Consider the following 22,411-nt stretch of genomic DNA (forward strand, 5'->3'; position numbering starts at 1 on the left):
GATTAGGGATTCAGGCGTATTGAATGACTTTGAGATACAAGGACGCCGACATTGTACTGAATTGTATGGTCTGATATGCTTGAACTATTAACCACAAAAGGTTCATTTCAAAACAGTTGGCTATCAGTCACGAGCTCTAACAGTTGCTTTGCCTATCGAAGCATGTAACAAGCTTCCCCATCGTGGGTGTTTCTACAAAGTGTATGCAAACATAAATTCTGTCCTGGCATTACCAAACATTGATAGTTACAGTCCAGGCCATAACACATTGGGAGAGCCCTGCGGCCTTAGCCTGAGGACGACTGTTTCGCACTAGAAGCACATCGCAGATCCAGCCGCTTATCGCAGTTTCTATATCAATCGAACAGGAAAGGTGGAATCGCGTTTATTTCGCAGCCTGAATACCGGGTTCAATGAAAACCCTCCATCCCAGAAAGTCAGTAGTACCGTCAGTGTTTTCGCATACTGATGCTGAATTATCCCACCTATTCCACCCCGTTTGGTGAATAAGTAAATGCATACTGCCACGTACAGCAATAACGTACAACTGCCACGTAAATGCCACGTACAACAAAAACAACATCCGAGAACATGGACAACTGAGTAATGCACAACTGATGCCGTGCGTTAACGGCGCCGCAGAAGCCGACGTTCCGCGCCTGCGGATTTTCCCACGCCCCGGTGACCCCGAAAATGACTGCCAACGAGCCAGCACTTGCCGCATCCATCAGTCTGCCAAACCAGGAGCGTTTTCATCAGTCAGGCAGACGCCTCCTGCGCTGCTGGCCAGAGGGGAGTAACAAGGTGCCGTCGCTGAACAGGAAGCTCCGTCTGTGATGGTCATGTGCTCAGACCGACGGCTCTGGAGACAACTGGCGTGTCACAGCAACATTGCGACATGATAGGGACGGCGTCCCGCGAGACATGGGCGCTCGTAGGTCCTGACCTTGACGGCGGGCACGTCACAGCGACACTGCGACAGACAGGGACAGCGTCCGGCGAGACATGGGCGCTCGTAGGTCCTGGCCTTGACGGTGGGCGCGTCACAGCGACACTGCGACATGATAGGGACGGCGTCCGGCGAGACATGGGCGCTCGTAGGTCCTGACCTTGACGGCGGGGAGAGGAAACCGCAAACGACAACGGACGTCACCATCGTCATCAGTCAAAGACGACGACGTTACCGGGCTGTCACGACTTAAGTTTACGCCAGTCAGTCATCCGCGTTACACGCGATCCAACCTGCACCGCGAAGCCGGCTGATCAACCGAAACCCGACCGCCGCATACAGCCGGCCGCTTCGGTCTAGCTCCCGCGCCGCGGTGCTCCGGTGAAGGTGACGTCATAGGCAGCCTGAAGCTCGCGCCACTGTTTTCATAATACTGGACTCCCAGCGTTTGGCCTCCGCCTTCTTATGCATGCATGTACCAGCATCGTCACCGCGGTAAGATCGGTACAAATGACTGGTTCTATCGCTAGCGGAATACAGCACACCCGCGGAGCAGCAGCCCATGACCGTCCGCTACTCAGTCAGGATAACGCCACATTCATCAGAAAACGCTCCCTGGCTTCACACTGGCCATATGCAGGCAATCTCAGTTTGCCAGCATCAGATCAACCAGCTGTGCTTCGGGGAAGTGGCTGACCTTCAAAGGTCACGTGCGTGCTCACAGATGACTTCCGCCAAGTGTTCCGAGTTCGTGAAGTCTGGTTTAAGGCGAATTAAAACTGAGCCGATCCGTGATTCTTCAGTGTAGGCACAGTCACCACGCTTGAGTGGCGCAAATGAGCACATAATTCTACAAACAGCAGCCTTTATTTCAGTCACATCACACAGCTCTCTTACGCAGCAGGTGGCTATGTTCCGGGCACTCAAAACTCAAGCGTGCACGGATTCTCCGACCACAACAAACAAGCTCTAAATGACTCAACAACGCATCCATGCGGGTGTTCTCCGACTGGTGGCGACGGTCGCCGGCTGCCCAGTCCACAGGCTGGCGGAGCGTCTCCCGCGGCTGTCCCGGGCCGTCCAGCGGCCCGCCAGCACAGCCGTGCGCCCCGACCAGCGCAGACCACGGAGATCTGGCGCCAGGCGCGAGGCGGCAGCTAGTAGCCCTTCCGGCCGCGGAACCTCTGCCGCGCGTCCAACTGCGGGGTGAGAGGCACGTGACAGACGACAACTGGGAAAACCGAGGGACACGTGGCAAACGCCAACTGGGAGGGCCGACAGACAAATGACAGAGACCAACTGGGAGGGCGACAGACACGTGGCAGACGCCAACTGGAAGACCCGAGAGACGCGTGGCAGACACCAACTGGGAGGGCCGACAGACGCGTGACAGAGACCAACTAGAAGAGCCGACAGACACGTGACAGAGACCAACTGGGAGAGCCCACAGACACGTGACAGACGCCAACTGAAAGACCCGAGAGACGCGTGACAGACGCCAACTGGGGGGCCGACAGACACATGACAGAGACCAACTGGGAGCCCACAGACACGTGACAGACGCCAAGGGAGAGAGCCGAGAGACGCGTGACAGACGTCGAGACAGCCGACAGACATGCGCATACACAGCCTTAAACTGGAGATGCAAGCCCTCGGTACGGCAGCACCGACAGCTGGTGCTCGGCGGTTTACGCCGCTGTCTGGAGTGGAATCCTGACGGCACCGGGCAGCATTGGCCAGTGCTGAATGAATGCATCCCGTACCAGTACAGGCGCCCTGCCGGTGCACGACATCCGGACTCGTGCCGGCATCGCGCTTACAAAATGTTGCATGCTCAAACCTCACGTTCAGGTTCTACAGCATGCACCGAATTAATTCATTAAGACAGCGAAGGAATAGGTAGGGGGGATGGGTGGAGGGGATGGGTGGAGGGGATGGTTCGAGGCGGCCGGCTCAGGGCGTCCGTGTTCCCAGAAGAGGTCGGTGCCACGCCACGGGATCGCGACACGCCGCCGTGACGGCCCGCCACCCGGCACAAACATGCCGTGTGGACGACGGCGGCTCGTAATGAGAACACAATGCCGCCCTGTTGGCAGTGCGAGTCGATGGCGGGAACTAACCAACCGGTGACGCACGGAGCGCCGCTGACCGCAGCCGAGCAGGCCCAGCGAGCAGTAGCGGCAGTTCCCGCTCGGGAAAACGGTGCCTTCCGCGGCACACAGTCCCCGTGAGGCTGCCGATCGTAAAGCAAGAACGGCACGCGTAAAACAAATGGCGAGAAAACGTAGCGCCGAAACCCTTCGATACCAGCAATGAAGAGTTCGGGTCTTCCCCGCATGTCCTTCCCTCGCTGGACTCATTTTGGACAGCGGCGCGCCTCCTCGCGGCCAAGTCTATAGTCAGAAGGCGGGACTCCGTACATCAACGCGCACCGCCGGCCCACCCGCCCCCGGCTATTAACAATCAACGCGTCCACCGGAGCGGCCGCTCGCAGCAGGGCCGGATTAGAGGCACAGCGGGAGCAGTCCGCCGAGCCTTCGAGGCGGTCGCCACGCAGCTCATCACCAATACACGTTTATGGAAACAGACTGGTTGTTAATGCACAAGGTGACTGGGCCAGGTCACGACGGTGGGTTTATGAACACAGCCATGTTTTATTGCACCGCCGTGTGTCTGGTAGTTAGGGCATCCTGGACAAAACAACGATCGACTTGCTCTAGCAATGGATAGGGCCTGGCCACCAAACATGGCGGTATCTAGGGATAAACGGCAGGTCGGAATGCAAGTGCTTAACTATTCACGGTTTTGATTGTGTGCCCTTGTTTACACGTTCGTTCGTGCCGCAGCAAAACTTCGGAACACGAAACACCCCAGCCAATCAAGAGAAGCACGCCATGCGCGCGGTGAGTGGTCGGAAAGCAGGACTGAGCAGGGCCTTGGTCCTAGGGCCTTGAGCAGAGCCAGGCAAAGGACGCGCCGAGCCGGGAAGGCCGGTCCAGCGTCGGCGGTCTTCCCCGAGTCTCGACCAACACCGTCAATCATGAATTATTAGCCAAACATGACCGTGAGAAGAATAGTGGCGATGAAGCATGGCAGTAACTGCTACGAATGCTACTAGCTGTGCTCAGTGACATTAAGTAAGTAAGGCATCAGTAGTTGCCGCATTTACTACATGCGACCTCTGTCCATGAACCTGCGAATACGAATGCACCCCGCCCTGTATTTTACTATCTTAAGCAACTTCCGCCATCACTTCCAGGCTATTCGGGCAGCTCCTTCGTTACCTTTGCTCGAGCCATTTATCGCTAGTTGAGGGCGAGTGCGGAACGAACGGCAAAAAAACAAAACAAAAACAAAAACGCTTACATATGTCTTACGTATTAAAACAGGTTTGTCGCCCCAAACGTGCATGTTGATCATCACATTTAAGGCATTACACGCCACTCGGAGCGAAAGCACCACATTTGTCAAGCTACATCACTTTTGTTACTTTATCCAACACGAGCCCCAGCTTTGATTTCATACGCAAAATTCGCATGCCAGAACGGTAACTGGACAAAAAGTCCGGAACACAGATCAAGTGTAAGGCACGAACAACATGTAGTAAAGTTAGATAGCAATCTTCATGTGGAAGTTCTTATTATGGATCAGGGTGTCCTTTTTGGGTAAGTAAGCACTTTGCTGGATTGTAAAGCGCCCTCATTCATAAGGAATCTCGTGATTGTTACATCTCTGGCATGGCCTGTAGCCGTCATTGGCCACCTTTAACCTGCACTGCTATGTGGAAGCTTATCTCCATAGCCCAAATTTTGTACTTAGTTATTCTTCTCAAATCGGACTTTTCTGTTGTTTTAGAATGATGTCTGCTGGACTGCCATGTGGTATTTTTGGTTTTACAATGTCTGGTGGACTACCATGAGGTGTTTTTTTGGGAACTCATCTAAGTAGCCTTCATTTTTGAAACATGCCAAAAACAGCCAAGTAGTGTTTTTTTTAATCGATATCCTGTTCTGCCGTTGTCTATTTGGTCCCTATCCATTTTGACTTTTTGAGTACAGTACTTGCCGTTTTGCATTCGAATTTTCTCCTTTTGACTTTTTGTCCCTCAACTTTTGTCTCTGAATCTTTGTCATGGAGTCTGCCAGGAGCTTTCAATGAATTTTTTAAAGGTCATGATTTAAACATACAAATAAATGTATAATATACTGTCTACTTACGGTTGTCGACTTGTATTGTTATAAAGGCCCTGGCCCCCAATGTTCAGTTAGAGCCCCTAATGTTGGCTTGAGCCCCCGCCTTTTTGACCGAAATATTGCAAAAGCGTAGGAAAAAGCTGATCACGTAAAGACTATCTTCTTTGATTCTTAATCATAGTTACGTTGCCATGGAGAGTGCAGCGGGGTAAGTTGACCCTGCAACGTCAAAATTGTTTCCCCAAGTGAGGGACACCTTTGCACGTTGGATGCAAACCATTTACATCATAGGATTTTGTTTTGTTTTATCCTTCACACGTAAGCCGAGACGCCTTTTGCCCCCGCCCCACCCCACACACCCAGGCATGATCTTGACGCAGCTGATTCACCAATCTTGCAAACTCTTTTATACCAAGCGACACGTGATTTGTCCCATGGTGGGCTACGAACCTTAGATTGTTTTACTTGGAGCCGGGACCCGAGTTGCTTCGTTATAACGTCCCGTACGAAAACAAATTAAGAAAACACAGATCCAGTTCAGCTACAAAATGAGAAAAAATACGGGAAACGAAAATTCTGCTGAGACGGACTTTTATTCTGATTCCATGCTTAACATAATTTACTGCTAGCCCTCCGAACCGCGCGCCATTGGGGGTTTGAGAAGCACTCGGCTGCTGATGCCATACGGCATCGCCTACCTTTCAGCCTGACAACAAAGATGGGCACAGCAGGTAAGCGTCATTGGAGCTTTAAGAAACATTCAGCTGCTAATGGTTTTCGGCATCGCCTGTCTTTCACCCAGGCAAGAAGAACGGGCACCGCAGGCAATTGAACCCCGTAACTCTGGTTTCCCAGACGCACGGCTTAACCAACACACTAGCGGCACCCCATCACTCCGAAGCAACCATCCCATTACTAAAATGCATGTTCAACAAATCCATTAGGCCTCGCTCCCTTATCCTAACACGCAAGGACCTTGACCGTGCCATGCGACAACACGACGGTCGGCCGCCCTGTAACCAAGCTGACGCTATCAAGCCGACGGCCAAACGGCCCTCTGACCAGCTACATACGGGAACTTACTGTGGAATTTGAACCGACTTCCAGGCTTTTCACCACAATACGACTGCGGTCAGTATAATCTCAGCGCTTTGCCAAGGTAGGGCTTCTACCGATGATTGGGTGTCTGCGCGCCAATATACGTTCTTTTTGCGAACATTTTTTCGCATTGCAGCCAACAAGTTCGGAGAAAGGCCATGTCTGATAACTGCTCATTCACTAGCTATTTTTGTTAAGAGCTATTGCGTGTGGCTTTGACAGCAGTCACACATGGAAAACGCGGATAAATGCATGCCACCATTAACTGAAAGTGGTATTATTTGTGACATTTCTCACGCTTTTCGGGACAATATTAGGGACAAATTTCGAGAATATATTAGGGCTTCAGCTCAATCTGGAATCCTGTGGCCAATTTGTTTCAATATTTTATCTGTGCTCGTTTACCATTGTAAGGAATTTAACGATTCGGGGTTAACTCAAACTCTCCGACTGCAAGGGTGTACCGCCGTGTGGAGCAGATAATGATGCGATTTAATAACGCGCAGTCTTACGCATCCAAGTCAAACTTATTTCTGGGGGTCATGTACCCCTTTGTTATGCTGATGAAAAGCCAGCCCACATCAAATGAAAACCGCTTACACCATATGACATATATACATTGAGCGGAAATTTACACGCATCTCAGGCAAAAATAAATAGTCATAAAAATGCATATAGCGATCCTATACATACAACAAGCACTTGTTGAACATAATTGAGTATTGTTGAGTTATGCTCATTATGATTATGTTGTTGAACATAATTGTTGATGCCACGAAGTTGAACTGAAAAATGTGTTACGGCGCCAAATTCAGACCAACATTTTCGCACACCGCAAGCGTGCAACGCAAAAATCACAACTTTAGTAAAGCAGCACTGTTTTACACGAGAGGGCTGTGGCCTGCATCCAAGGAAAAATACATGAGTACAATACATACAATACAAACAATGAGTGGGTTATGTAAATTGGCCAAACGGATTAGCCCCGAAGCCCGTAACTGGGTCCGCTAATGTAACCAGATGTTCGCCGCCTTATAGACACAAAACACTTATCTTTGTCGTGCAGAGCAGTTCACCTACTGATACTAGAGCACCCCCTCCTCTGACAATAAAAAGTCGCGTTTGCTCTCACCGCTAGGTTAAAATCTCGCTACTGAACAGGTAAACGATGCAATCAAATTTACATATCTAGCGCCCTGAGACGCACAAAGGTCCGAGAGTTTAAAATGAAAAGCTCCGGAGTATGGGAATGTCTAGTCCTTCGTGGCTAACCTTGCCTCCGTCCCGACAACAAAAAACACGTGTCGCCGCCCATGATCACCGTAGAAGTGCCTTCAGTGCCTCAGTACGACCTCTAGAGGGGCGCCTCTCTTTTCTGATCAGACGGGGTACGTGCCTCCGGTGCCCCCATCCCCTCCATATCTTTCTCTGCGTGACTCCTATGTCTCTGGCAGTTTAATTATTGAAACATTAGGAGATAACTTACCTTTTGTCACAAAAAACTGCGCTAAATCCGTTTGACACAAAAATGGGGGAAGGGGTAGGTGGTCGGACCCTCGGTTCGGCCTCCTTCCGGTGATCTACAAAACTGACACCCCATGTCTGTGCCCACATTTCCTTCAGAGAAACAGAGTGCACGACGCATACGTCCGTTCTCCACCAGTCGTCCTTCGTTTCGTCGCATGATGATAGCTACTTCAACATTTCGCCGCGCACATTACAATCTATTCTAATCTCGCCATTTCGCCGCTAGCATTGCAATCTACTCGACTCTATCTAGATTGGAATCCAAACCAACCAAACACAGAGACTATCACAAAATGCTACGGATGCTCCAATCTAGTGGCTAATATGCCAATGAAATGGGCAATTTCACGCATTAACAATCTAAAGAGCACCATTTCACCACAACTGTAAATCCTTCATTCGTGTTTCAAAGGCGTACTAATAGATAATTTCGCTGCATTAGCCTATGGTCCCTGCAAGGCTTGCCAACCATAACGTCCCAGTCAAAACATGAAAACCGGCAGTCAAAAGTACCACTGGTTCTGGTAATACGTAATACTAAAAACTACGACGCGTCTGGCAACTTTGACGTTCCCCTATGGAATCACCAGGAAACAGACATCTATCCCAATAAAACAACAAACACCCATAACGTTTTGATGTGACATTCTAGGGCCCATTTTAAACACATGCACGCACACACACGCACCACAAATCCCACAGCGAAGTCTGCTGCGTGCTGGCGACTGCAGCGCCATCTATACAGGAAACCGCAAACGGCCCGGCCCCAGGAAACAGCAGAGCCGGCACCCAGCGGTGGTGCCGGCCCAGTAAATGGCCAACACGCCCAGTAAGCGGCCAACACGCCTGACATCGCAGTACCCACACTCTTCAAATACCATAACCACGGTTCATGCCCAAAATTATGACAGTCAGTACATATAAGCCATCAGCTGGTCGTTTCACGCGCGGCCGGCGCGGTTTGGCGGAAGGAAGGTGGTAAGCGTGCCTCACTCTTCAGGCGGCGCAGCTGAGCTGCCAACTGAACAGATACCTGAACGACTTCAGGCAATAAGGACAGCTAATGAAAACATGCCAACAATCAGCTCATCTTTAGATACCATGAGGAGCACTGACAAACACAGGGCACTTGTGATATAAGTGATATAATAATAATAAAGTTTATGACAATCTGAGCAGTTATTTGCAATAGTCAAAAAATAAATATGTTCAACTACTGTTACATTTATCCAACTGGTCCTGATCAAAACATCAAATGTATTACAGCAGACAGCTTTGGGTGTCTGTTTCCCACTGACTGCTATCCAGGTAGGGAAGTTCACAAACATTATCAAACTTCTCCCACGCTCTTTTGAAGACTCCGATACATTTGCAAAACACACCCCACATGGTGCCAAGTGAGGCAGGCTGTCACTGTGCCTGATCTATCCAGAGCTGCTACTTACCAATGACCTTTTGCATTCAAAGAAGGACCACTTGAGTTGAAGACACTCATCAGGAACAGTGTGGTCTGGATGAGTTAGACAGTCCTTTGGTAATCTGCCACCCTGGAGCAAAGCCACCATTGGTACCCAACACAGTGATCAAAACATCAAGTTGCATTGCTGGCAAAAGCAAAACAAGTGTTTAAAAGCAGCTTCCTTGACATAGGTTGAACAGAGTACTACCTACAATATGTCAGACAATATTTGGATAGCAATGAGTACACTGACAAGTAATTTTAATGGAATATTTATGCAACACTATATAACAGTTCATGACATACATGCCATCAGTGAGCTATCCTAGTAATTTCACACCTTAATGTGTCAACATCCCCACAGCTAACCTTCACACACTGACTCTCCAGAATGCATGTCTTCAGCTCCTCCCTCAATCCTGAGCATGGTGTGGTCTGTTTTGCAATTGGCTCATCGTCAACATCATACTTTTGGGGCATTATTCCTTAAATTATCTGGAAATGAAGACCCACTGAAATGGGAAGGGCATACATCAAAAGCTTGAGAGCAGCACAATAACTGATTGTCCAACAATCACCTGGCCTTCAGGCCACAGCAGTACAATTTAAGTACATGACAGGCAGCTGAGTGATGTTTCATGTGCAGTTCAAGCCAAGAACAAACTTTTGTAGTCATCATCAACATTTCCCCTTGAGTCTATTTTAAGCGTGTATGATTGCACGTCATGGGGGGGTGTTCATTACGCGCTCCCGGCGTATGGCTTCGCACCTCTCAACATGTAACGAATCAACCGAGTCCAGTAAGCAGATCACACCCCATCTGCATAAAACATGGCCCAGGATTCATGCGTTCCTCTGGCCCCCTGCTTTACCTGTCTGTGCCATACAATGCTAATAGTAAATACCCCCCTCGACCAAACCGCTCACCCACTAAGACCGTATGTATTACCGACGCCAGTTGCGGCGCGACTCTCAGCTGATCATGCTGCACTGGTGAGTTTCTTTAACACTTTCAGCTGATCGCAAGAAACGTCACAAGACCATTATAAACTACCAGCCGGGTGACGAGCTCCTGAATGAAAGTTTCGAGCCGTTAGCTAATTTTTATACCACTACAGTAATAAAATAAGAGCCTAAATATTGTGGTGTGTGTGAAGTAGCTCATTCGGAAGCCCACTCTGACTTCTTGCAAGGGGGTCTTCAAGCCAATCTAAACAGTACGTGAGGTTCAGTCACAATCGGCCGTCTTCGTGATATGAGCCGCTCAAGTGACAGAGAAGGTTCAGCACCTATCCTTCTGTTGCGTAGCTGCAGCTTCCTCGGTCTTGTAGCCGGCATTGGAGAACGATGCAGGCTTGACAGAAATGAGCTTAGTTTATTCTATTTGTCTCCCAATCAATTCCACGCACCCAAGCATATCAGTGACTTGTGTTTGTCACTTTGACTGCATGAAAGGCAGTTTAAAACTGTAGCTGCTTAGTTTAGTATACTCTTACTTGGCTGACAAATACTTTGTGGTTTTATGACGTCACTGCACTTGAAAATGTTTTTGGCCTCCACTACCGTTGCATACATCTAGCAACCGCTGAGCAAATATGTTGGCGTCCCTTGATTCGAAAGGGGGGCCTGACCGAGGGGCCTGGCTGTTGTCAGCGAAGAGTATTTACTGTTAATACGTTGCACAGAGGACAAGGAAGGTAAGTGGTGAGAAAGACGTGGTACAATAAGTGGCAGTGCCTTTGCTGCTGTATGTTTTTTTACTAGATTCATTTGATTTCGGATTGTTTGAACTTGCATGGGTACGCGGCCTGTAACCGTAATGCCAGCATACGGACATACCAGTAGCTAACTCAGGTCTACTATTCTGGAGATGAGGAGTGGGAGAGGAAGATACAAAGAGAATTTGATCCCATGTCTTGTGTAATGTTATAAGTGATAATTTTCAGGCATGATCGGGGTCTGCTTCCTGTAACTTGCTAATTATCACTTGACTTTGTAATGTCATTGTCACTTGACTTGTGATCATGAAATTGCTCAAAATATAAGGTCTTTATTCAAGTTAGTCATGTCTTGCAAACAAGCTTTGGTGTTTAAATATCAATGAAGTGCCTTGGTAAACTGCTAGATTTTGGTAGCATATTATTAATATTATACAAGATTATGATCTGCAGAGCTCAAACTAAAACCAAATGGCTTGGAGATGACATGCAAATAAAATTAAAATTTATCTTCCCAGATGTCAAGTGTGATTTCAGTGTTGTTTTAACACCATGTGTTCCAGATATGACGGCCATTGTGCCACCCGGCGAGGGAAACATCATCCGCCGGTCAGTGTACCAGAACTCTAACACACTGGTTGAGGTGCTCATCAAGTCGAAGGCACCACGGCAGCGTGGTGCCGGCCTGCGCCCATCAGCCGCCACTGAGCCGGCCTGGCCCGCAGCCATTCCGGTCCGTAAGGACGGCCGGCCGCTGTCAATGAAGCTGCCCAGCCGGCCGCACACCGGCCGCCAGCTGCCCAGCTGGCAGCCGGTGCTGGAGCCGGTGGACGGCCGCCAGCTGCGGACCGGCTCGCCCGAGGCGCCAGCGGCCCGGGCCGCACAGGCCGGGCGCGGCCGCGGCGGCCCGCCGGCGCCGCCGGCGCGCGGTCCGACGAGGGGCTGGGGCCAGGCGCCGGCGCCGCCGCCCGAGCGCAGGACGACGGCCCGGCTGCCGACGGGCCGCGCCTCCCCGGAGCAGCCCGTGCCGCCGGCCGAACCCGCTCGCCAGGTGACGCCGGATGAGTTCAGGACGTGGACTCAAAACCTCAACCGGCTGTGCAGGAGATCAAGAAACGCCCTGGTATGTGTGACTGCCAGCTCTCGGCTTGATTTTTTTGGGGCGCGTGTTTTTATACCAATCTCTGACTTCGCGCAGTAACATGGCCAGCAAGTAATTTTGAGATGTGGGAGGTGCTGAGACACTTTGTGTGGTTTCACCTGCAACTCAGCATCGAGTACTGTTTCGTCTTCCCCGCATCACACAGCTCTGTGTGCTACCTGTCTTATTACATATATCCACTGCTCCACACTTCTAACATTCCGCAAGCTCTTTCACGCCTTGATGAGTGCGGCTGCCTTGGCTGGATGGTGGCGCGCTGCTGCGCCACATCACTCTCGGACGGCTGACGTGGCAGCGTCTAAGCTGTGGGCTGGCGACGGTGCTCGCCTGGTCCGCCCGCTGACGCGTCCGGTCTGACCCGGCATCTCTCACCTGGTCCGCTCGCTGACGCGTCCGGTCTGACCCGGTAGCGATCGCGCACCTTCGGCCGCTGCTGAGCCGGTTGGAGGAGACGGTGCGGCTGCCGCCGGTGCCAGCCTCCGCCTCTGACGCCAGCGACGACGGCCTGCTACGCCGCCGGCTCGAGGAGATCCAGGAGGAGAACGAGGAGCTGCAGAGGTGACGCCGACGGAACGGGAGCGCTGCTCGTGCGCGGTCCCAGGGACCCCTGAACCGGTGGGGTCCGCTCGAAGGCAGAAATAGCTGTTTCTGTGGGCATTGGATGTGCAGTGTATACCCAGTAGGGGATACTAATATACATAAATAATGCTGGAATTACTTGCAAAGCTGCTAGCGTATTTTGTTTTCCTGACGCCAATTGAAATACGACATCCTTCGCTCATTTGGATTGGAGCAGGCATTGTTCAAGTCTTGCAAACTGGTGTAACTATGTGTGAGATGACCCTAGAGCTTTATGCACGACTCCCTCGTGGTGGCCAGCTGACACGGCTGGCCCAGCCGGCCCTTCCGAGGCGCGTTCTGCGCTCGGTCCGCCGCGCCACTGACGGCTGGCCCCCGGGACCAGGAAGTTTCAGACGCTGAGCGCCTCCATGCGGGAGTACCGGCAAACGCTGGGCCAGGCGCAGCGAGACGCCGGCCAGGCGCAGCCGGACGGCGACGCGGCGGCCGAGGTGCGCTCGGCAGAGCTGGCCGACGTGCGGCATCAGCTGGCCAAGTATAAGAAGTATGCCAAGGAGCTGAAAAAGACCAAGGAGAACCTGCTCTCCACTGTACAGGTGGGTCGCTGGCTGACCGAGAAGGCTTGCAGTTAGCTTACTTATGATATTGGGAGCAGTTGGTGTCCCTGCTGTCATGGATGTATGTGTATTGATGAGGGAAACAGTGACTTGTCTTTCCCTTGCTCTAAGCATGAGTATAGATTGCTCTGAGCATGAGCATGGATATGTGGTCATGGACTAATCAGTTCTTCAGTGCACGTTGTACCAATCAAGTCAATTGGACAGTCGCTTTCCACCATTCCTGACTTTCAAAATTTGTGGGGCTTTCAAAGGTCGCCCCCTCGTGGCCAGATGTGGGGAAAATATTACTGGTCTGATGAGTGCCTGCCATTGGCCGCTTATTTAAGAATTGGTGTTAATGTGAAGCCATATATAGTTTGCAGATAGACGTAATAATTCTATCCCTCTGGCAGAAACAACTCGGTTGGCTACTGCCCCTGACATTTGTAGGATGTCCTTCGCTCAGCAGGCGAAGGAGTCGCGAATCTCCAGTTAGTAGGGAGCCTCTGTCGGCGTTTTGCGGTGGAGCGCCTGGCTGTCCGCCTGATGGACGTCTGATGTCCTGCCTGATGAGACGCCCTGACTGTCCACCTGATAGGACGCCTGACTGTCTGCCTGATGAGACGCCTGACTGTCCGCCTGATAGGACGCCTGGGTGTCTGCCTGATAGGGCGCCTGGCTGTCCGCCTGATTGGGCGCCTGGCTGTCCACCTGATAGGATGTCTGACTGTCCACCTGATAGGATGCTTGGTTGTCTGTCTGATAGGATGCCTGGCTGTCTGCCTGATAGGGCGCCTGGCTGTCCGCCTGACGGACGTCTGGCTGTCTGTCTGATAGAATCTGCCTGGCCTGTCGGCCTAGATAACGCTGGCTGTCGGCCTGATAGGACCCTGGCTGTCGGCCTGATAGGACGCCCGGCTGTCTGTCTGATAGAACTCCTGGCTTTCGGCCTGACGGACGCCTGGCTGTGCGACTGATAGGACGTCTGGCTGTCCGCCTGATGGGATGTTTGGGTGCCCGCCTGATAGGACGCCCGGCTGTCTGTCTGATAGAACGCCTGGCTGTCGGCCTGATAGAACGCCTGGCTGTCGGCCTGATAGGACGCCTGGCTGTCGGCCTGATAGGACGTCTGGCTGTCCAACCTACTAGGACATCTGGCTCTCTGGCCTTCGTGGTTCCGTTGACGACCGACCCTCCCCCGCCAGACGATGGAGGACACGCACGCGGCCGAACTGAAGGCGTTGAGGGAGGAGCACGAGACGCAGCTGTCCCAGGTGCTGGCGCAGGTCACCAGCGAGACAGAGATCCTGGGTACCTTTCCGTGCCGTAAGTCATCGCTGTCTCTCTGTTCACAAGGACTCCTCCAGTCCATCATTTTTAGAGCTCTGTGGTGGCTTGTCCACAAGCCGCAATGCACAGACAAAAAGTGTGTAATGTGGGGTGATGTAAAGTGCGCGAGTATTTTTAGGCCGTTTGACTGTTGCGCCCCTGAAAGAACAATTGCCATCTCACTATATGTGATCTCAAATGCTTTCTTGTCTTGGTGCGCTCAGTGCATGACAAGTAGACGGCAAACGGCCGCCGTTGCAGCCGATCTCCTGGTATTGTATGAAGTACGCAGATAGGTCTCGTGTGTTGCCCACCTGTCTGTGTTGTGACGATCGACGCTGCGGCCACGCTGCATGACCTTGCAGGGCCCCTCCCTCCCTGTGACCTGTGGCGCCGCTGTGCCGGCGGCGGTCTGCTGCGCCGGCGCCCCTCCCTCCCTGTGACCTGCGGCGCCGCTGTGCCGGCGGCGGTCCGCTGCGCCGGCGCCCCTCCCTCCCTGTGATCTGTGGCGCCGCTGTGCCGGCGGCGGTCCGTCGTGACCGGTGATCCTCCCTCCCTGTGATCCGTGGCGCCGCTGTGCCGGCGGCGGTCCGCTGCGCCGGCGATCCTCCTCCCCCGTGGCCTGTGGCGCCGCTGTGCCGGCTGCGGTCCTCTGCGTCGGCGCCCCTCCGTCCCTGTGACCTGTGGCGCCGCTGTGCCGGCTGCGGTCCTCTGCGTCGGCGCCCCTCCCTCCCTGTGACCTGCGGCGCTGCTGTGCCGGCGGCGGTTCGCTGCGCCGGCGCCCCTCCCTCCCTGCGACCTGCGGCGCCACTGTGACCGGCGCTTCTCGCCCACCCAGGACGCCGAGGCGGTGCAGCTTTGCCTAGCGCAGCGAGCGCAGGAGAACGCCGAGCTGCGGCGGCGCTGGCCGAGCGGGACGCCCAGGTGGAGCGTCTCGCCGCCCTCAACCAGTGCGTACCGGACGGGGGCGAGGAGATTGGTGGCCAGGACACGAGCGGGGACTAGTAACAATGCGACCTGTTGGATTTCTTACATAAGTTTGGTACTAATTGCAGCGGATACTTGCATACGAAAACTGATATTTTCAGTTCGCTGCGTTCTTGAAACCGAGTCGCGTTCACAGCTGTGCGTTGGCCTGCCGGGCCAGCTGCCGGCGCCCGTCAGCCTCACTGGTTCGCCTCCGCGTGCGCAGGTCGCTGCACGACCTGGCCGTACGCCAGCTGCAGCAACTGGCCAGCGCCGAGCTGCCGGCGTTGGGCCCGCTCGTGTCCAAGCTGCAGTCGCTGCCGAGGGCCGATGGGCCGGGACCGGACGGCGCCGGCGACGGAGGCGGCCGGCCGGCGTCGCTCTGGGCCGGCCGCGAGGCCAGCCTGCTCAGCCTGGACGTAACGGAGCCGCTGCCGCCGCGGCCGTTCCCGCGCGAGCTGCCCGACATCTCGCTCGGCTCGCTGGCGGGCTCGGCGCCGACCGCCCCCCGCCGCCAGCGACGCCGAGCGGCGGCCCAGCGGCAGCAGCGGCGCCGGCGCAGGCGGCGGCGGCGACCGGCGAGCGCCCGCCGACGGCAGAGGCTGCCAGCGCCCGGCCAGCGGCGGCGCCGGTGGAGACCAGCGGGCGCCCGGCGACGGCAGCGGTGTGCAACAGCCGTCGAGCGGCGGCGGCGGCGGCGGGGACGAGGGCCGGCGGCCGCCGCCCGTCGGCTCTCAGGCGGCCGAGGAGGAGTTCATGCGCCGGCTGGCGCAGCTGAGCGAGCAGCTGACCGGCCTGCAGGAGGGGGCCAGTCTCGCCTCTCAGGCGCTGTCGGCCTGAACCAGTAGCGGGTTAGAGGGCGCAGCGGCCTCCTGTGCGATGCGCCTACCGGACAGCTTCTTCCTTGTCAGGGGCAGCCAGGAATACGGTTCTCATGCATGGCAGGATTGCGCCTGTCTGCGGCGTTGGTTCTCAGTGCTGTGCCAAACGTCGCCGTTGAGAGACTTGTGCTTCCCGCAAAACGGTGTGGCTGTGTTCTAACCTTGTCTTCATTGACGTGGGCCTACATTCCGTGCGTCCGCGGAGGCAAGCCATCTCCGAGATTAACGGGCCCTGCGTGTTTCGGCTGTCGTTCGTTGGCTGTCGTAGTTGTGCGTGCTGCGACGGGATTTTGCTGTTCGCATTGTTTTAATTCGATCGTGCATCCCCTAAATATAATGACCGCATGCCGCTTGCCCCTGAGCGCGCTCTCACATCCGGTGAAGTGCGCCACTGTCAGATTTTTACCGAAGTGCACCAACCCGAAAAAATAGTTTTGGCTCAGATTATGGAAGAAAAGTATGATCGGAGGTACTACAGCGGGGACCTCACTTACCTAGTCTCCATACCAGATCCAGGGCAACTGGGACGGAGCACGTTCGCGCTATCGTCGAGAGCACTGGTGCAGTGCAACAATGACATTGAAATCATCGATCAAGAGTATTGCTGGGGCATCACTGCTCAACCTATACAGCGACGCTGGGCAGTTGCTTCTGGACGTTGCGCCCGCAGAGCGTGTCCGCGGCCGCCGCAACAAGGAGCGGAGCGCTTAGCGTCGCTCGTGGCTCAAACAAACTGACCGCTCCCCGTCGCTCATAGCTCAAGCAAACGGGCCGTCCTACGTCGCTCGTAGCCCACACAAACTGACCGCTCTCCGTCGCTCGTGGTTCAAACAAACGGGCCGTTCTGCGTCGCCCATGGATCAAATAAACGGGCCGTTCTACGTCGCTCCTGGCTCAAACAAACTGACCGCTCTCCGTCGCTCATAGCTCAAACAAACGGGCCGTTCTACGTCTGTCGTAGCTCACACAAACTGACCGCTCTCCGTCGCTCGTGGTTCAAACGAACGGGCCGTTCTGCGTCGGTCATGGCTCAAATAAACGGGCCGTTCTACGGCTCTCGCGGCTCAAACTGACCGCTCTCCGTCGCTCGTGTCTCAAACAAACGGATCGCTCTCCATCGTCCGTGGCTCAAACAAATGGGCCGCTCGCCGTCGCCCTGTTTGTTTCGCACTATTCTCGCGGGCGGGAGGAGAGAGCTGGCGGCACCAAATGGGCGACCAGGTCACGTTTTCACACGCGCAAAAACGCCGTCAGCGGCGCGCCGGTGCGTGAGGTGCGCCGGTTCGCCGCGCCGCTCCGGCGGCGTGAGAGTGACTGGGCTTGTCGAGGCTGGCTCCATGCGTGAGGACGTCTACTGGCACCAGCGCGGTGCCGCATGGGCGCGGGGTGACAGGCACTGGAACGGCGTCCACACGCCTGTGGGACAGCAGTGCGGCCACCGCGGGTCGCAGGTGTCACTGCCGACCGGCACTGCTACATCCGTCACCCACGTTATGTTCTCCTACGTAATATACAGCTGAGTAACAATGAGAATCTGCTAGATGGGATACATGCTTTCACGCTTGCAGTGCATGCTTTTTAGCAATTCTGTCCTCAATAAGGATCGAGTTTCATGGAAGTCAGTCATGATTGCTGGGGTTAGGTGCCAACCTGGGGTCAAAGTGTATCGACTCTGAGCGGATTTCCATCTCAAGCTATCTCATAGGGCAAGTATTGAGATCCTGACGGTAGCTCTCGAGTCAGGGCGATGCGGTTCGAGCAAGTGTTCTGCGCCCGTGCTGAGTTTCCTCTATCTCGTGTGACTGTTCCGATCAGTGCTTTTACGGTACTGCGCTCGTGACGTCACATATCGCTGTCCACTGCCTGCGCGTGGTATTCGGCTGGTGTCTCGTCGACCCGTGCCATGCCCAAGGTCTGGAACCGGCACATGTGGAACGGGGACGAGAATGTCCCATTAGCACACCCCTCCGTCCTTGGGTAGGTGCGTCTATGGCGTTTTTATTTGATGGCGTGTTTTCTTTCGCGGCCCTTCGCTGGGGCTGGGCTGCGCGCTTCAGAAGGGGACGCGTCACACTGGAGAGCTCACATGACGAGCGAGAGGCGTCCGCAGCACGCAGCCAACCCGATCTGCTGCGTCGTGGGCGGTGGTGCCGTCTCCACAGCTGGGTGAGCTGAAGCTCTCCCAAATGTCGCTCATTTTGCCCCCTTTGCTCCCAAGCTCGCAGCACACCTACCTTGAGTCCAGCACAATCAAGCAAGCGCAAACCAGTTCTTACCAGGGCATGCGGCGAGTCCACCGTGTTTGTCTGTTTACGGCAGATGAGGCTGATAGTCCTGCTTGTCCAGCCACGACGGAAATAGCGAGACTTTCCCCGTCGCGCACATCGGCCAGCCGTGGCAGCGTCCGCCGACCCTCCTCCCAGTTCAGCGGCCTCGGAATAATGGCGGCGCCGGTGGCGTGGTTAGATCGGCATCAGCCACGTCGCGTCACTCGCCGCCCATGTGACCGGCAGTGTGTACGCATCAGACAGCCCCCCCCCCCCCCCCCCCCCACCTCTAGCTGGCGAAACGCAGGCGACGCCTTCAGGACTATTCGCTGGAACTGATCATTTTGAAAACGTTTGGGAAGCACTGTGCTGTGCTTGCTGTGAGCACCTTTTCAGACAAAGCTCAAACCAATGCCGGAACAGGGTTACTTTTGGGGTTACTCGCCCTGCGGTGGGCACACAGCGTCCACGGCGGCGCCGTTGCACTGTTCGGACGTCTCGGCGCGGCGGTGGAGGCTCCGGACGGCACCAATAACGTCTGCTCCGGCCCGGGGCCGTGGTGCGCTCCTCCACGGCCCTCCTCAGCCGTTCCGTCGTAGTCGGCAGGCTGGCCGGCCTTCTGCCCGGACCCCAGACCTCAAGCAGAAGTCCAGCAGCAATAGGTCTGGACTGTGAACAGGCCAGAGATGGTTCATCAATGACTCGGTCACCGAGCTTGCTGCTGGGTCAAGACTTAAGTCCCTCCCAAAATTCGACGATATACCTGCCCCTGATGATGTATCTGTCCCTGATTATGTATCTGCTCGTGATGGTGTGTCTGACCCTGATGATGTGTCTGCCCCTGATGATGCATCTTTCCCTGATGATGTATCTGCTCCTGATGATGTGTCTAACCCTGATGATGTATCTGCCCCTGTTCATGAGCACTTGTTAGCGTGTCTCTCACAGAAGAGGTGCATGCATATAGGTATGTTACATCTGCTTAGAATTATGTTGCCTACTACTAGTGGGTTACCTATTCAGACAGCCTAAATCGTTCCCACGTTTTATGGACTTGCCACGCGCGTGGTGAGCTCCGACGCAGCTGCGCCCTGAGTACCAATTCCTGTCTGTAATCAACCTGGTCACGCCACGACGACACCCAGACGCGCCGACGCCAGCCTGCGTGTCGCCGTCATGGCCCGGCCACGCTGCGAGTGGCATAGTCGCGCGGTGACGCTGGCCGCTCCGGTGGAGGGCTCGCCCGGCCACGCTGCGAGTGACATAGTCGCGCGGTGACGCTGGCCGCTCCGGTGGAGGGCTCGCCCGGCCACGCTGCGAGTGGCATAGTCGCGCGGTGACGCTGGCCGCTCCGGTGGAGGGCTCGCGCGGCCATGCTGCGAGTGACATAGTCGCGCGGTGACGCTGGCCGCTCCGGTGGAGGGCTCCTGCCTCATAACGCTAGGGCTGAATCGATGCTTGAGCCGTGTCACGACTGACGAAGTGAATCCGAATATGATTTTTTTCGTGATATTGTCTAACAGCTGAATGACTGAAAGCAATGAGTGAAATTGTAGTTACGGTGTATTTTTGTCTTGTACGTGAGAACTTGTGCGGCAAAACGGGCCGTTCATATGCAAAGGGTGAAACGTTGAAGATTTATCAAGACTAATGAATTTTTTTTCTAATTGTCAAATGTTAAATTTTGTAAACACACACACACACACACACACACACACACACACACACACACACACACACACACACACACACACACACACACACACACACACACACACACACACACACACACACACACACACACACACACACACACACACACACACACACACACACACACACACACACATATATATATATATATATATATATATATATATATATATATATATATAATATATATATATATCTCTCTCTCTCTCTCTCTCTCTCTCTCTCTCTCTCTCTCTCTCTCTCTCTCTCTCTCTCTCTCTCTCTCTCTCTATCTATCTATCTAATCTATCTATCTGTTTGTCCAAAGAACAGATTGTCACGAATCAACCGTCGATCGAACACATCGCTTGCTTCGCATTGCCACATCACTCCCTTACTGTAGGCTCATGATTGTGAATGGTACTCTCAGCCGACAGCACGGGAAGCAGAAACTAGCACGAACGCAAGGCAAGGTTTGCTCGATGCATGGAAACGCTCTTCCTGAGATGTTTCTCCCCCCCCCCCCCCCCCCCCCCCACCCAGCCGTCAGTCGCCGTCTGCTGTTAGCTGGGGCAGCCCACGCCATGTCCAATGGAGACAGCAACGCCCGTCGTCGGTGTTGGCGATTCTAAAGCTGCCAGCTAAAGTGCATGCTGAACACTCTTTTGTGCAATTTTTACGCAAATCGATTCTAAGGAAAGAACAAACACCCCCATCCAATTTGGGCTGGCCGAGTCAATAAAATTGTTTGGTCCCGCTTCAAATCTACACTAATATTCAATCCCCGTGAACTCAATATCTATTAATAACCCCAAAAATGCGACAACGCTCCTGACTGTTATCGAATTAGAAACTCAAAGGGCTAAACAATAAATAACAATGGTTGTTATTCGATGCAGTAATGACATAATTGCTTCCTCGACCTCCTTGAGCCAATTTGGTAAACCGACATGGTACGGTTCCGAGAGGGTTTCCGAAACTAAGAAGGGCTTACTTTCAACTCCCCAAGTGGTCGTGGCTCAAAGCAACTTAAGTAGACGACACATATCGCATCACGAACTACAGTGAATTTGGTAACTTGCAAGCAAGTCCCATTATAAACCTATTTATATCATTTTTGCTACAGTATACCGTGCGCGGAAATGAACGACTAACGTATCGCGCTCTGCCAGCACTTTGCAAAACTGCAGAACCTGACGAGTACGTACAACGGTACTTTAACCGCTTGTTGAATTGCGAACCCACATTTGGTATCGTTCTCCGAAGCTGGCAGGGTTGGGCGACTCCTCCGGCGTCCATGGCGTCGTGAAGCAGATGGGCCGCGCCCGCCCGAGCGGGACATCTCCGTGACCCGACCCGCCCGGTGCCACGGTGTCAACGGCCGGGACGGCGGCCGGTAATTGGGGGCAGGCCTGGTGCCGACGGTGAAGGGCGGCGGCGGCCGGGATTCGTGACCTATTTCACGGCCCCGACTCCCGGCCGATCAGACAGGAATGCCGCGCAGGGGCCGATTAAGTCCTCAGCCGGCAGCCAGCGCCGAGCGAGGCTGACGTTAGTCCGTCAAACATCGCTGGCTCCTGTGGTTATATCGATAATCGTAGTGTCGGCCTACATGCGCTGCCGCCGACTGGTGCCGACCGGCTCCGGTCTGTTGATGATCCACATCTGGCGAGTGACTCGGCGCGGTCAGAGCACCTCGAGTGAGAGGCTTCTGCGGCGGCGCCATCCCGTGCTGTCGGGCAAGAGAGGTGGCGGGCGGAATCGGCAGCGCCTGCACAGTGCGCTACCTGCAAAACCAGTGAAGGCCGCACTGGTCTTTTATGCTTACTCCGCCAGTTGGCGTGAGTCGAGCGGGTTGTGTACGACACCACACGGGAAGTAGTGACATTATTCGTGTCAATGGCTTGCTGAGCTTGCAGCTTCACAGAAAACTTGAAGGTGTTAGCGACAACAGCATCATGGTCTTGACCAGTTTTCTTAATTATGCGATGT

General features: G+C 54.1%; 1 long non-coding RNA gene across 6 annotated transcripts; it reads right to left on the reverse strand.

Moving 5' to 3' along the window:
* Positions 1–1,797: 1,797 nt before the first annotated feature.
* Positions 1,798–10,222, reverse strand: LOC119093761 (uncharacterized). 6 transcript variants are annotated; one of them, XR_005093672.1, is made up of 4 exons: positions 10,154–10,222; positions 9,596–9,738; positions 9,213–9,314; positions 1,798–2,148 (listed from the first exon to the last, which is right to left on the reverse strand). It is a non-coding gene; the product is annotated as an uncharacterized LOC119093761 (long non-coding RNA). The 6 variants fall into 6 exon arrangements; XR_005093673.1 differs by having other exon boundaries at positions 10,176–10,218; XR_005093675.1 differs by having other exon boundaries at positions 9,596–9,721; positions 10,154–10,209.
* Positions 10,223–22,411: the final 12,189 nt, after the last annotated feature.

Source organism: Pollicipes pollicipes, unplaced genomic scaffold (assembly GCF_011947565.3).
Source record: "Pollicipes pollicipes isolate AB1234 unplaced genomic scaffold, Ppol_2.1 Scaffold_4002;HRSCAF=4701_pilon_pilon_pilon, whole genome shotgun sequence".
Classification (NCBI taxonomy): domain Eukaryota; kingdom Metazoa; phylum Arthropoda; class Thecostraca; order Pollicipedomorpha; family Pollicipedidae; genus Pollicipes; species Pollicipes pollicipes.